The sequence below is a fragment of the Argopecten irradians genome, chromosome 3 (genome assembly GCF_041381155.1).
Source record: "Argopecten irradians isolate NY chromosome 3, Ai_NY, whole genome shotgun sequence".
Lineage (NCBI taxonomy): Eukaryota > Metazoa > Mollusca > Bivalvia > Pectinida > Pectinidae > Argopecten > Argopecten irradians.
The window spans coordinates 315484-331990 of record NC_091136.1 but is presented as its reverse complement, the minus strand read 5'-3'; positions in this window follow the sequence as shown (position 1 = coordinate 331990).

The window sequence follows — 16507 nt, the reverse complement described above, 5'->3', positions numbered from 1 at the left end:
ATGTTACCAATCACGTTCATCTATAAAAATGACCAAGCATGTTATCAATCGTGCACATCTATAAAATGACAGTACATGTTAACAATCGTGATCATCCACAAATATGACCATACATGTTACGAATCGTGTTCATCTAAAAAAATGACCATACATATTACCAATCGTGTTCATCATTAAAAATGACCATACATGTTACCAATCGTGTTCATCATTAAAAATGACCATACATGTTACCAATCGTGTTCATTATTAAAAATGACCATACATGTTACCAATCGTGTTCATCATTAAAAATGACCATTCATGTTACCAATCGTGTTCATCTATAAAATGACCATACATATTACCAATCGTGTTCATCATTAAAATTGACCATACATGTTACCAATCGTGTTCATCATTAAAAATGACCATACATGTTACGAATCGTGTTCATCTAAAAAAATGACCATACATGTTACCAATCGTGTTCATCATTAAAAATGACCATACATATTACCAATCGTGTTCAGCTTTAAAAATGACCATACATGTTACCGATCGTGTTCATCATTAAAAATGACCATACATGTTACCAATCGTGTTCATTATTAAAAATGACCATACATGTTACCAATCGTGTTCATCATTAAAAATGACCATACATGTTACCAATCGTGTTCATTATTAAAAATGACCATACATGTTACCAATCGTGTATATCTATAAAATGACCATACATATTACCAATCGTGTTCATCATTAAAATGACCATACATGTTACCGATCGTGTTCAGCATTAAAAATGACCATACATGTTACAGATCGTGTTCATCATTAAAAATTACCATACATGTTACCAATCGTGTTCATCATTAAAGATGACCATTCATGTTACCAATCGTGTTCATCTATAAAATATCCATACATGTTGATTTCCAATCGTGTTCATCTATAAATATGACCATACATGTTACCAATCGTGTTCAACATTAAAAATTACCATACCTGTTACCGATCGTGTTCATCATTAAAAATTACCATACCTGTTACCGATCGTGTTCATCATTAAAAAATGACCATAACATGTTACCAATCGTGTTCATTATTAAAAATGACCATACATGTTACCAATCGTGTTCATCATTAAAATTGACCATACATGTTACCAATCGTGTTCATCATTAAAATTGACCATACATGTTACCAATCGTGTTCATCATTAAAAATGATCATACATGTTACGAATCGTGTTCATCTAAAAAAAATGACCATACATATTACCAATCGTGTTCATCATTAAAAATGACCATACATGTTACCGATCGTGTTCAGCATTAAAAATGACCATACATGTTACATATCGTGTTCATCATTAAAAATGACCATACAGTCAATCGTGTTACCAATCGTGCTCATCATTAAAAATGACCATACATATTACCAATCGTGTTCATCATTAAAAATGACCATTCATGTTACCAATCGTGTTCATCTATAAAATGACCATACATGTTTATTTCCAATCGTGTTCTTCTATAAAAAATGACCATACATGTTACCAATCGTGTTCATCTATAAATATGACCATACATGTTACCAATCGTGTTCATCATTAAAAATTACCATACCTGTTACCGATCGTGTTCATCATTAAAAATGACCATACATATTACCAATCGTGTTCATCTATAAAAATGACCATACATGTTACCAATCGTGTTCATCTATAAAATGACCATACATGTTACCGATCGTGTTCAGCATTAAAAATGACCATACATGTTACATATCGTGTTCATCATTAAAAATGACCATACATGTTACCAATCGTGCTCATCATTAAAAATGACCATACATATTACCAATCGTGTTCATCATTAAAAATGACCATTCATGTTACCAATCGTGTTCATCTATAAAATGACCATACATGTTTATTTCCAATCGTGTTCTTCTATAAAAATGACCATACATGTTACCAATCGTGTTCATCTATAAATATGACCATACATGTTACCAATCGTGTTCATCATTAAAAATTACCATACCTGTTACCGATCGTGTTCATCATTAAAAATGACCATACATATTACCAATCGTGTTCATCTATAAAAATGACCATTCATGTTACCAATCGTGTTCATCTATAAAATGACCATACATGTTACCGATCGTGTTCAGCATTAAAAATGACCATACATGTTACAGATCGTGTTCATCATTAAAAATTACCATACATGTTACCAATCGTGTTCATCATTAAAGATGACCATTCATGTTACCAATCGTGTTCATCTATAAAATATCCATACATGTTGATTTCCAATCGTGTTCATCTATAAATATGACCATACATGTTACCAATCGTGTTCATCATTAAAAATTACCATACCTGTTACCGATCGTGTTCATCATTAAAATTACCATACCTGTTACCGATCGTGTTCATCATTAAAAAATGACCATAACATGTTACCAATCGTGTTCATCTATAAATATGACCATACATGTTACCAATCGTGTTCATCATTAAAAATTACCATACCTGTTACCAATCGTGTTCATCATTAAAAATGACCATACATGTTACCAATCGTGTTCATCTATAAAAATGACCATACATGTTACCAATCGTGTTCATCTATAAAAATGACCATACATGTTACCAATCTTGCAGATCTATAAAAATGACCATTCATGTTACCAATCGTTTTCATCATTAAAAATGACCATACATATTACCAATCGTGTTCATCTATAAATATGACCATATATGTTACCAATCGTTTTCATCTATAAATATGACCATATATGTTACCAATCGTTTTCATCATTAAAAATGACTATTCATGTCACTAATCGTGTTCATCTATACCATTATTATTTTTTTTCAATTTTCACCAAATTTAGACTCAATGAAACTACTTAAAAAATCATGTTTTATGAACTTGGGTACCTGAACATCGGCGCAAGAAAACATAAGACCTTTTTTGCATAAGATGGCCTAGGTCTATGGGTAACGTTTACTCGCTAGGTCTTACTGTAAACAGAAGTGGTTTAAAAGAGCAAACATATATCGGACATATTTTAAAAGTTTTAAGTACATTTTTATGAATTCCTTTTTTGCACTTTTAGTATTAGGATTGTTCTCGTCGTATGCAATGTATGAGTGAGACGTGTTATTCATTTATTTAATTTATTTTATTTTATTTTTATTTTATTTTTTTTTGGGGGGAGGGGGGTCGGGGGTTGGAATGTTGGGCCTAATCATGACGCCTATTCTAACCTACACATTATGGCTTATAATTATGCTGCTTTGATTTGGTCTATTTCTGTACTTATATCGTTTTCTTGACCCATTTTTATCAATCGAGTCCAGCAACATTGCGGTACCGAAGAAAAATAAAACGTCTCATGTTCTGGTGTGATGTGTGTCGCAAGTATACGTCAGAACGTCTCTGTTATAAGCAAATGATGAAGCAACGATATAAAATAAATATTGTATAACAGTAGTCAGAAGTTTAACTTGTAAAAAGGCTAAAGGCTGCATAAACCACAAAAATAATGACCGTCCTTTCACGTGGCGATGACTCTACATTTTGAATCGAAGCAGGTACCAACCATATCACACATCCTAGATATTATCAATGCATTTATAGATTATAGGCTATCAATTGATATTAACTTTATTAAAATCCCTTTCTATGATTTGGACTGTGATTATTGTATATATGTTATATATAAATAGCAGGGAACAATGAATATATTTTACATTTTAGAATCTACCAATGGGATGTTTCAAAGCGCCAAGCCATTTCAAGATGTATATGGTGTTTTGTCCAGCAGCCATTCGGATTTCGTTGAACAATTCCTTTAACAAAGTTATTTAATTGAAAACATTAAAACACTTCAATATCTATTTTGCTGACATTGATAATAAAATAATTATTTCAAGCGTGACATAGTGTACGAATGAGCGTCATATTATAAATGGCTTGTAGTTGCATTTGAAAAATCCCTATTCAATTTACCAATAGAAATGACTTAATAAAAATCTCATCAGACAAACCTCATTTATCAGGTGGTGGGCTTCCTTGTTGTGTATGATGTATGTGTTGAAGGAATACACTGTCAGAGCACCACCAGGACGTGTCCTGTGTAACCGTGTCGTCTCCTTCCAAAAACACGACTGTTACGAGGTCCACACTTTCACCCTGTTGCAAATTCAAGTCCTCTGCCAGGCCGACCCTGAAGGCGATGGTGCTATTTATTGCCAACGCTTCTGCTATTTGGGCTCCGCTATCATCCACTCCAGTCGCATGTTTCCAGATTTTCGTCAATTTTTTTTCGCATGGCGCATTGTCGCTCTACGTTCGGTTCATTGTCGTATTGTCGGTCTTCGCTTGGCGCATTGCTGCACGATCCATTGTCGCATCGTACATTATCGCACTGTCACATTGTGCATTGTCACACTGTTGCATGGCAGGGTCGCGACTGACGGCAAAGCGCTATGCGACAATGTGTTATGCGAAGATCGGCAATGCGTCATACGACAAAGTGTCATGCGACAGAGCGTATGTCACATGGCACATTGGCGCACTGTTGCATGGCGCATTGTCGCTCTTCGCTTGGCGCATTGTCGCATTGTCGCTCTACGCTTGGCGCATTGTCGCACTGTCGCTCTTCGCTTGGCGCACTGTCGCTCTTCGCTTGGCGCACTGTCGCTCTTCGCTTGGCGCACTGTCGCAAAGCGGGGTCGTCAATGCGATATTACGACATGACCCAAATCAGTCACCATAATGCTCGGTCCGTCAAACCACACTTATCAGTAGCGTACAGTTCCACTTCTTTACGGTGATATACAAGTTCATCTAGGTACACTCGATAGCCATACAATGATCGTGCATTCTAGATCAAACAGGTAGCTGTCCATTGTATCTCGTATGTTATTAGAAAAAGGAAACTAAACAAAACAATATGTTTACAAACACAGAATAAAACAATCTATTGATATGGTGTCAAGTAAATTGGTGCTGTGGTAATTGTATGTCTGCTTTTGCATCGAATACAAAAGGAATCGTTCTTTCATTTTTCTTATATAAGAAAAACAGAGTCAGAGTAAGTCACATTAATTCCCTACAACATATCATATAGACAGAATATTGCAAATATCAGCTTGAAATTACAAATTAAATTTCATGTTCCTCAAAATATCATACTGACATTTTAATAAGCGATTACTGTTTTCTAAGTCTTACTTGGTAAAACGATGTGTGATTATGACCAAAGTAAAATTTGCTTTCGTAAATTACCCCAAACGCACGGCAGCCATTATTACGTACATGTACAGTACTGCCGAGATCCCGGATTTCGTCCTTTTTCAGAGTCACAAAATTACGTAATTTGGATAACTTTTTCGTTGGAAATTTTGGAATTTAGTTAATGACATAGAAATGAGTTAGTTTATAGTTACTTTTTATCATATTTTTTAAACAAAACTACTCGAAGCCGTGCGCAATGTGTTCTGGTCTGCATTTACAGTACTACAATCTGTATTCATAAATCTAAATGCACCGTCTATGTTACATGTATTCAAATTATTCAAACGTAATATCACTTCAATTTGAGACTTCACATAGCAGCCCATGGAATAAAAGCGACTGGAAATTAAAACGTAAACTCTACAGCATGAAATATGAACGATTCTGCCGGGTTTTTTTTCGAGATATCGGCAGCCATACGTGTACGTACACATGCAGATCTGCATGTACGTGTAACACAGTGGTTTATAGCATCCATTTAAAAGAAGATATACTTGGTTAAGAACAAAATGTATATCTAACAAGTATTTAGTGAGATAAGTTTTGGTAATTACGCATTAATATTATCAATTCCCCAACTATGGGCTGTGGCATGATCATGAGGTGATCTACATGTACCAGCGAAGATATATTTACCTACATGTAAAATATGTCAATATGTACTCGTATTGTATCCGTATTTAATACTGTAAGTGGAATCTGTGCAAGGATTTTTGAGATTTTGCTTGAAATCCAATGACACGAGAAAAAATATTTATGTAAACTAATTTAAGACCGCGTGAAGCCCTACTTTTCTGAAATATTACATAATTATCTTGTTAATGTGATCTAAAATATTACTCTTGTATCATTCTTGTACCATAGGTTGTTTTTCAACCGCAGCCGGCATGTAAAACATGCGAAATTCTCGATTAATGGACATTTTCCATTGGTTAGACAAAAATAATATAATAACAGGTATTATCAAATCGTAAAACAAGTGTGCGCTGCCATAAAGTAAAAAGAAAATACTTCGGCGAATAAATGACAAGATTGCTAACCCTCTGTATTATCTACATGTACTAACACAAATATCTAAAAAGCCAACAGAAATACATTGAAAATTGACATTGGCAGGAGAAAGCAACTCTTGGATATAGGCAAAAACATACACATCAGTTGTACAGCAGTGAAGTACTACCGTAGCCCGTATAACTATCACAAAGAATTTTGTGATAAATTTTAAAGTGCTTTGAACTTTGCGTTAATAGTTGCTAAATTTTAACATCAATTATCAGTTAATACTATTGTGTGTAATTTGACATTCCTAAGGTTATATTCTTGATCATATTTACGTTTGTGACATTTGAGATAAAATCCTTATGTGTGATAACTGTGTATATCCTCTGGCAATTAAGTTCTATTCTATTACGTAACCGGATTAATGTCACGGCCATCCTAATTGCCTAAAGGACACTGACCACGGCTGATTAATCTGCCAATGAGCGATATCTGTCAATCATAATTCTGTAATTTTATTGTATGTACATTATTTAAGCATGAAATATTTTATTTGTAAAGCAGTTAGGTCTCCGACTTTGTACGGAACACATCGGGTACATTCTGGACATTCCAGAATAGCCCTCCGTCAAGTCAAACGTATCGTTATTAAATTTTAAAGTTAAACTTCAACATTTTCTTTCGTCATCTTTACATCGTGACAAAACGTGCGGAAGTTTCCGTATGTTAATTGGTGGAGATAATCCTGGTAGTACCCACTTCTACGCTGGGTACGCTTTCCCGAAACCTCAACTGCCAAGCAAGTATTTCCCGCGAGTGACTCAAAGAAGGACCAACTCTATTCGGAATCGCACGGACTGGATTTTAACCAAGACTGTGTTCGCCATACTTTGGAGTTAACCAGGGTAACGTTTTGACTGTAACCATTCAGGATGGCATTATGCTATAGATGTGGAGGCCACTTCGCCCCAAACCATCCGATGTGTTGTCCAGCAAACGGATGTTACTGTTTCCGATGTGGAAACATTGGCCACTTTTCGAGAATGTGTTTTAATCGAACCGGACATTGTACTACAAATGTTGGTACAACAGGATATTATCCCTGGACCAGTCAGCGACAACTGCCTATCCATCCTGTTCCTGTCCCGAAAAACTCTTCGGACAGTAAGTCCGTATTCGCACTGCACCAAAGAAAAAGGCCAAGTCAACATCTAAACGGCGGCGAGATTCTGAACGTCTCAGGAAATTCCGAGAAACCAAAAAGGTATTGTGTATTTTTCCATTCAGTAACATTGAAAATAGTGAACTTCAAAACGATTTCCAGAAAGACTCTAACTACAGCAACCAGATAATTTCATTACAGTCAAAACTTGTTCGTACCAAAATTACCATCTCCAAAATATCAGAAAAGTGTGCAAAATTACAAAGATCAAACGAAATTCTAGAAGAGGAATGTGCGCGCGTCAAAAATGTGAATATAACCAATTATGTGTCTCAAATTAAGGAACTAGAAAAAGCATTGGACAACAGAAAGAAAATTATGAAAAGCAAAGACGAAACAATCAGTACATTACAAACAACCGCGAAACAAAAAGAACAGACACAACGACAGATTGCGAATTTAAAGTTCAAAATTTCGGAGAAGGACGAGGAATTAAAACAGAAACAAAACATAATCACAAGCCTCCAAAAACAACTTAGTTACTACAGCGCTCCAAATACTACCAGACTAAATACTTTTCCCGGACCACGAAACCAACCACAAAATAATTCACGACGCCAGCGACCACACATTTCCTATGAAAACCGAGCGAATAGACTCCATCAAAACAGAGGACAGTTTAATTAAGACGCAGGACGCGTCTTTCCCGGAGCGGAAGGAAGTTATCACAAAGAATTTTGTGATAAATTTTAAAGTGCGTGAATAGTTGCTAAATTTTAACATCAATTATCAGTTAATACTATTGTGTGTAATTTGACATTCCTAAGGTTATATTCTTGATCATATTTACGTTTGTGCCATTTGAGATAAAATCCTTATGTGTGATAACTGTGTATATCCTCTGGCAATTAAGTTCTATTCTATTACGTAACCGGATTAATGTCACGGCCATCCTAATTGCCTAAAGGACACTGACCACGGCTGATTAATCTGCCAATGAGCGATATCTGTCAATCATAATTCTGTAATTTTATTGTATGTACATTATTTAAGCATGAAATATTTTATTTGTAAAGCAGTTAGGTCTCCGACTTTGTACGGAACACATCGGGTACATTCTGGACATTCCAGAATAGCCCTCCGTCAAGTCAAACGTATCGTTATTAAATTCTAAAGTTAAAATTCAACATTCTCTTACGTCATCTTTACTTCTTGACAAAACGTGCGGAAGTTTCCGTATGTTATAACTGTCAATCACAATAGGTGTCCGCGTTTGATTGGTGGATGTCTGATATTCACCTGTCACTCACAACCACATAGGCATCTGAGTGGTTCTCGCTGCATAGTGTATACGTCACGCTCGATGGGCTCAATCCATGACCGCAAAGCGATAAATAAATATTGAATACTGAATAATTGATGATATATTATATCAGAAATATATCTTATATACATGTATATATATATATGTTTCTGATTATAGTAATTATCCAAGGATTTATAAGTGATTATTTATATACGTCCTTGTAATTATTATACTATAAGAAAAAAACGAGTAAAACTTGTCTTAATTGGCACGTAAGGCATATTTGTAAAATTTAATAACGTTTTATGTTGCGATTACATAGTGAATATTTGTAAATTAGCTGAATATGTCAGCATCAAGAAAAATTCAGTATTGTTAGCAATCTTTATTTGAGGACAACTGAAATATATCCTTGATAAATATTTTGAAAGTTTAATCATATGGATGTATTTTTATACATTATTTACAATGGCATATCGAAAAAAGAACTATTCAAAAGCAAGGATTATAATGAACACAAATAAATTCTTGTCAAAATTAATACATAATGTCAGTAATGATATTTCTGATAATTGCTCGATTTCGGATATTCAATTCTTTGTGAGTTTTGGTCAATATAATCATTATTTGATATACATATGATGATAATTTTTATGACCAATAAACGTACTGTATCACTTTGTAGATGATTGCTTAAAAGAGAGATTTAGAATAGTATGATATACTTTCTGATGTTTTTTCTTAAAAGAAAGAAAATCACGTATATTGAACTGCGTAATAAATTTTTATTATGAAGATAGGCCTAGTAACTTTATATTCAAACATAAACGTTTTCAAGTGGATAACAAGATTCCTAGATGTGCATAACTATTACGTATACAAGGGGATCCCTTTGGACTACGTATTTTAGCATTAGTTCAGTTGAAATATTTCGTAATATATTCATATAATCCAAGGATTTGTATGTATTTATATGTCATATACGTCCTTGATATAATCATATCATCATCCTAATTGTGTATATATAATATCGGTTATTCCCCCAAATCAGCAGACACATGAGTCGATATACAGATACAAATTGAGCAAATTTGAGGGCGGTATCTCGGTACTGTGGCCGACTTTTATGTAGTTTCGACATCTTTGTCAGGAAATTAAACAGAACATTTCAAAATATAATTTTTAGTCCCGTGTACGTCAGCGAGTCAAAATGAACGAGGTACTTCGACAGCGGTATCGTTACCCAGACGATTTTTCTTGAGATGTGCCTAATGCTAGGTTTACACTATGTTCCCGGCGGCCACGGCAGCCCCGTTTCAGGCCACCGTGGACAAAACGTGGTGACCGCGAGATAACGTGAGACAACGCAGAAGGACGTGATAGACAAACGTGAGCGGTCGTGATTACCGTGGATGCCGTGCCAGATTTTTAAACTGTCAAAAAATTTGCCACGGCAGTCACGGTACAGATGGTGAACGCCACAGGACGTAATAAAACGGCATTGACGTAACAAAACGTAACAGCGCGTACGAGGCCGTAACAAAACTTCCAGACGGTCCGTGGTGGAACGGGCAGCATACACGTTCCCGTTAATCTCACGGTGATTTCAAGTTTTGTGACGTTCTGTTGCGTTTTATCCACGTTTTGCCAAGGTTGATGGAGATTGCCTGCACGTTTTGTGGCGGTTTGTCCAGGTTTGTCAAGGTTTAGACGGCTAGCCAAGGTGGGTGATAGCCGTTTTGATGCGTTCTGTCAAGGCACATCACGGCTTTTAGCGGTTCAAAGCCCGACGTAATACGGCGTGTTACGTCCTATTACGGTCTAACGTTGCAAGCAATATATGATAGAGTATCACTGCCTTGCATGATGCATTATGCTACTTTTTGGAATTATTTGTTTTAATAGATAGAAATAGTCATTATCAAACACATTTAAACCATCAAATTATACGAAACCTATTATTGTAAAAGGCAGATTAAGTGAGAACCATTACAGAAAAAAATGAGTAGAAACACTTGGCTATAATAATTATATGTTTATACCAAATATGGTTAAGATTTTCTTTTCTTTTAACACATTTTGTAATTAAAACGTGTTTGAAATGACATTTTCGGCAATAAATATTGTTTCATTTGCTCCAAAAAAAGCCCGGAATCAGACTTCCATCCTTAGTAAGCCTTGGCGGACCGTGAAAAACGTATCGGAGCTTGATCAAAACGTGTAAAACGTATCAGACCTCATCAAATCGTAACAGGACTAGAGAGAACGTAGTGGTATCCTTGATAGACCGTGCTAAAGCCGTAGTGTACCTTTAACCTCCGGGAACAGCACTTTCCCCTGCATCCACGGTCCACCACGTGATCCGTAAAAGACCGTGCCAAAACTTCACAAGACCTAGCTCAACTTGAATACAGTGACAAAAATAGCCAAAATTCCACGGTGCACCACGTTTCGGGTAAACGGGGCTACCGTGGTCGCCGGGAACATAGTGTAAACCTAGCATAAGGCCATGCAATTTTTTTGTGTTTTTTTTTATTGTTTTCTTTAGTAATGTAAACGACACTTTAATTTTAGATAAATTTAAGTGTCCGAATGAGATCCAGAGAGACAGCGATGAACGATATCTTTTAATTAACTAAATCTGCCGATATATTTGAAATCTTCTTATCCATGTTACGTGTTTTAGTGAATAAAAGGAGAACATATATTTATAAATTTTTAATTCATATCCATTTATATTTCATCTCAAAGTCCAACAGGTGCCTTTTCTGCTTAACGTAAAAATCTTAAACTTATTTCAGCATATGTTCAACTGCTTCCTTGGAAATATTTATTTCAACACAAGACGATACATATAATGAAATGACTCTGCATACTCTAGTTAGTTGTATCACTTAGGGAAACATAAATTGTGAAAATCACATCCTGTGATGTCAAATACCAGTATATGGTTTCGCTGGTAGATCGTCGTGTGACCAAGACAACGGGGGTCATACCTCTTAGCACAGGGAAATACCTACTGTGATTGATTGACAGTCCACGTCACTGCAACTCACGGGTATATTGTAAGTACATTGTACCAGAAAACCTGGTCCAAGATGTCAAAAGTTTTTACACTTACCGGTAGATACCATGTGTAACAAGAAGTGAAATTACTGAATGACATGATGGATGATTAGAAATATCTTTACCCACACAAATACACCAATATTCATACGCACATTTTCATCGTAGTCAAAACCAGAAAAACAAATCGAAAGAATTCTAGAAAATATTTTACAAAATTGCATCAGCAAATATAAGTGTGAAAATTTGTTCTATACAGCGACATAGATAATTTAATTACTCTGTTCTATAATATGAACATGTACCTATAATGTATGGTATACTATTATTACTTACCAGAATACATCGTCTTACCGATATATAAATATCAAGGACGTACATAAATAAAACTCATCATCAAAATTTTAATTGTGCTAGCTGCTAAATGAACGAAAAGTTGTATCTTATATCGAATTGAAAGCATAAATGTTTTTAGTGTAGCAGATCTACAGTTGAGCCTCGATAAACTAAATAATGCGTACCACAATAACCGTACTTAAAGGGTTTGTGACACAAAAACCTTTTTATAAATTTTCTGATAGTTTGACCCCATCAATGTTGGCTGACACACGTCTCACAGCACTCCGCAAAGCTGTTTATCTACTTTAGGGCTGTAAGGGTAAATTGCTGCGGCTGAGAAACTTTAATGAGCTAGCCAGTCACGTGGTACCAACGCGTCATCCGTTGAGACTATATATTTATAGAGAAAAACTACAGAGTCTTCTAGTATTTTTTTAAATATCTGCAGTGGAAAACAATGACAGTGATATCCCTGCTTTGGGATTTGTTCTGGACATTATCCCATACCAGTTTGACCCTTTGATGAACACTGATAATTATCTTTCTACGGAGAAAGGGAATAACATCGCCAGATGTTTCAGATGCTGATCAAGAAAACCAAGAAGGTAATCAAGAGGATCGGTTGACAAACACAGCATGGTTTGTAATACACCTATTATTATTTCAACTTATTGGCATTAAATAAAGATGTGGATGCCGTCATGGGTATTTATCAGATAATTTCTTTTTAAAAAGTGAATATAATCTGTAATATATCTTACATAATTAATTTTTTTACATTTACACAATTTTTTTTTACATCATCCATTGAGAACAATTAATTTCTCCTTTTATTACATTATAAATGCATTAACCTAAATGCATTTGTATGATTTATATCAGTGACTTGCGACTTATATAATTATTACACTAATTTTACATACCTACATATTACAAATATACATGTATCTCAATAAAATCTTTTTTTAAATTAACATCGATGACAACAATGTGTAATACACTTTATTACTATGTCATTAAACAATTGAAGAATTCAGTAAATGACGATTGTATTCTTTACAACAGATGAATGGATAATGACATTGGTTACTACTGTGAGACAAAGCTAATTACATGGTTCAATTACCAAAAGTCAATTTTTCCATTTTATGTTGTGGATACATATTTAGTTATACCGGTATTTTTTTATTTTCAACAGGTGTTCATGCGGTTTCTGTGATCCAATGGTTACGGACTCGGAATCTACGTTCTGCTGTCGTGAGATAAATGATATCAATTCTATAGTTTTCAATAAAAAACATCTTTGTAAATTGTTTATATTGTTATTAATTTTACCTATTGATATATTTATTATTAAAGAAATGTTACTTTTGCTGCAATATTTATATACATTACATCTCGATATAATGTATTTATACGACTATACAGCCAGATACTATTACTGATACTATGCAATCATCTGTTTAATAATGTGTATTGTAGCATTCGTATGAGTAATTAAGTAGCAGGCAATGGTGATGACAAATTGTCCTTCAGTTGTTACAAGCAAACACACATTTGAAACACGCACGTTCCATGTATAATGTTTACTAAAAAACAGGACTGAGTAATTATAACATAAATGTACAATAAATACTATTATCAGGTCAGAGATAATAGGTCACCTTTTCAAACATGATTAAATTGACCCTGAAGTAATTTAATGCCTCCATATAAAACCCCATTCACACAAATGATGATTTTCTGTCAGCTCAAACTTGACACTTATGTAATGCAACCATGTATTTTGAATACCCTTCTTCTTTAGAAAGCGAAAGAACTTGTTTTAAAAACTTATTTTATTTCTGTGATTGTTATAGCAGCCATAAGCAGCACATTACACCACACTGAATTTATAATGACAGCCTGTAATTATTTCATGTGAAACACAGGATAAGATATAACTGTAAGTTTAGGTGTTCAGCTCTATTCATGTCCGTCTCATCAGCAGCGGTGAGCCAGTCGGTGAACCAGTGACGTGTGCTGGCTGACAGCCTCGTTATCGCAATAAATTTTTGCATATCGGTCAGCTGCCCAGATGGCCCTATGTATATATAGCCTGGTATCTCGGTGTGTGTATTTGCCATCTCCATGGAGTGGGTTATTTCGGTGATCTTAAAGGGGGCCCAATCTATAGACAACTTATCACTTTTTGTGTCACAAACCCTTTAAGTTTGATCTCCTATCGAAAACTAAAGCACCATAACTGACTGCACACGTACATTTTGACAAAAGTCTACAGATAAACGCTTGTGGCTATGATCTGGGGCAGCCGTCGCTATGACAACACACATTGTGTCAAGCGGTATTGGGTATATTTGTACATTTTTCAGTATGTGGCGACATACATGCGTAAAATCCGTCCGGAATACTGCGAAAGTTTTATGACAATAACATTCCGTATATGAATATCTTAAACGCCAGATACAGATCCTGATGACAGCTTCTGGACGATATTCTATGACTGCCCACTGAAGTATCTTCCGACAAGGACTTGACCAGTTACCCGGCCGGGCACTAGCCATGCTAGCCGGGCACAGGTAAATCTGTCTATCACAGCGGGAGGCTGAAGAGTGTAGTCTGCGGATGAGGCTTGCACCCGAAAGGCCATCTTCATTAGACAAATGAGTATGAAACTCATAATGAGAAACCGAAAAAGTTTTTTTTGTAAACATGAATTGTTGGAAGTATATTGATACATAGCTATATAGCAGTCGTAAGCTACATATAAAAGATTATACACTATACCTACACAAAACCGGTCTTAGAATACGTAAGTCATAGCAAATTAGTTATCGACCACAGACTATTTAATTTAGACCTGTCTATAATTTAAGACATGTGCGCGATGAGATAGACTATACAAGCTAGTGATGGTAAGTTTAGATATACATTTAAGGTCGTCATAATTTGGCCGGTCAAATATATTTACGACATAGATGATCAGTGATGTTTTTTTAGAAAATGGTGTCAAAATTCAAACTAGTGGAGAAAACTCAAGGCACAGGATAAGAAAATTTGGACTCCTTTGAAGAATTAGTCAGATAAATAGTTGTTCGTGTCGTCGTGATCTAGTACATGATCCTTCAATACTTGACTCGGCTAGACCGTCTCTATAATATAAGACTGTTGTCACCAACATGTATACGGCCGCGGTCGCTTCAACTTTGCAACTAATCAGTTCATAATAAAAAGAAAATACATCGGCAGCTTAAATTTATAAGTTCTTGGTTCATGTGAGGCCTCAAAATTTAATACGAAATCGCATGCACGTAGTAGTCCTACCGCTCCAATGTTTCACTTTAATTTGCTAGATGATTGTCATCATCTACTCGGCTCGGGTGTAATTACGTAACGTAACCTTCACGCCTGTGTATACGCCCCAGGACATGGCATGCGACAACCAATGACACGGATGTGTATTTCACGGTTGGTTGATTTTGTACCTGATATCGTAAATTTACCTGTGACATCATTATATACATCCTGTAGATTGGTATCCCACTGGGCAATCGACTCATATTAAGCAGAAATTTAGATACATGTATCTATTTATACTTCTATGTCTCTGATATACAAATATAAGTGACAGAATTGATCTGGCAGAAATCAGCAAGTGTTCACAGTTCTCATCATCACAGATTAAGATTTAAATCTCTGTTATCATGTAACCATTTTTGATTTAATAAAATGGATGTAATCAAGGATCTATACTTGGTCTGAGATTTAGATAGTATACTATTTATGTCTTTGCCTTGTTATATACTGAATGTAAAGTGTATTTGGATCCGTAAAACTTAATCTAGATATAGAATAAACTAGATAAAATTCTGTTTTCTTTGAACATATAACTACATTATGTGTACCATGATCATACCGATTTGAAATTTTGGCGTAATCAGAAAGAGTTGTTTCAAAAAAATATTATCTCCAATATTGTCAAAATGTAATGACGGCAGTAGGACCGGATATCTTTGTGCGAATGTTATAATATGCAATTGTGTTTGGATTGTTTTATTTCTCCGTTTATTTTAACCAATACTTTATAAGTGATACGTGATCTACGTCCTGGTTTATGCTGGCATTTCACAAAAGTTTCCAACTTCATTTCAGTTATATAACCACCTACATTTAAAATCGTATTGTAAGTAATTCGCCTACCGCTGTAAAATCATGAAAGAGTTTTATAACCAAGATATTTTCCCCATCTGTATTTGCAATCACTGAAAGTTACATTCTATACCTGCATTGGTTTTACGTGTATCGCATATTGTACTTTAATTAGAAGACAAA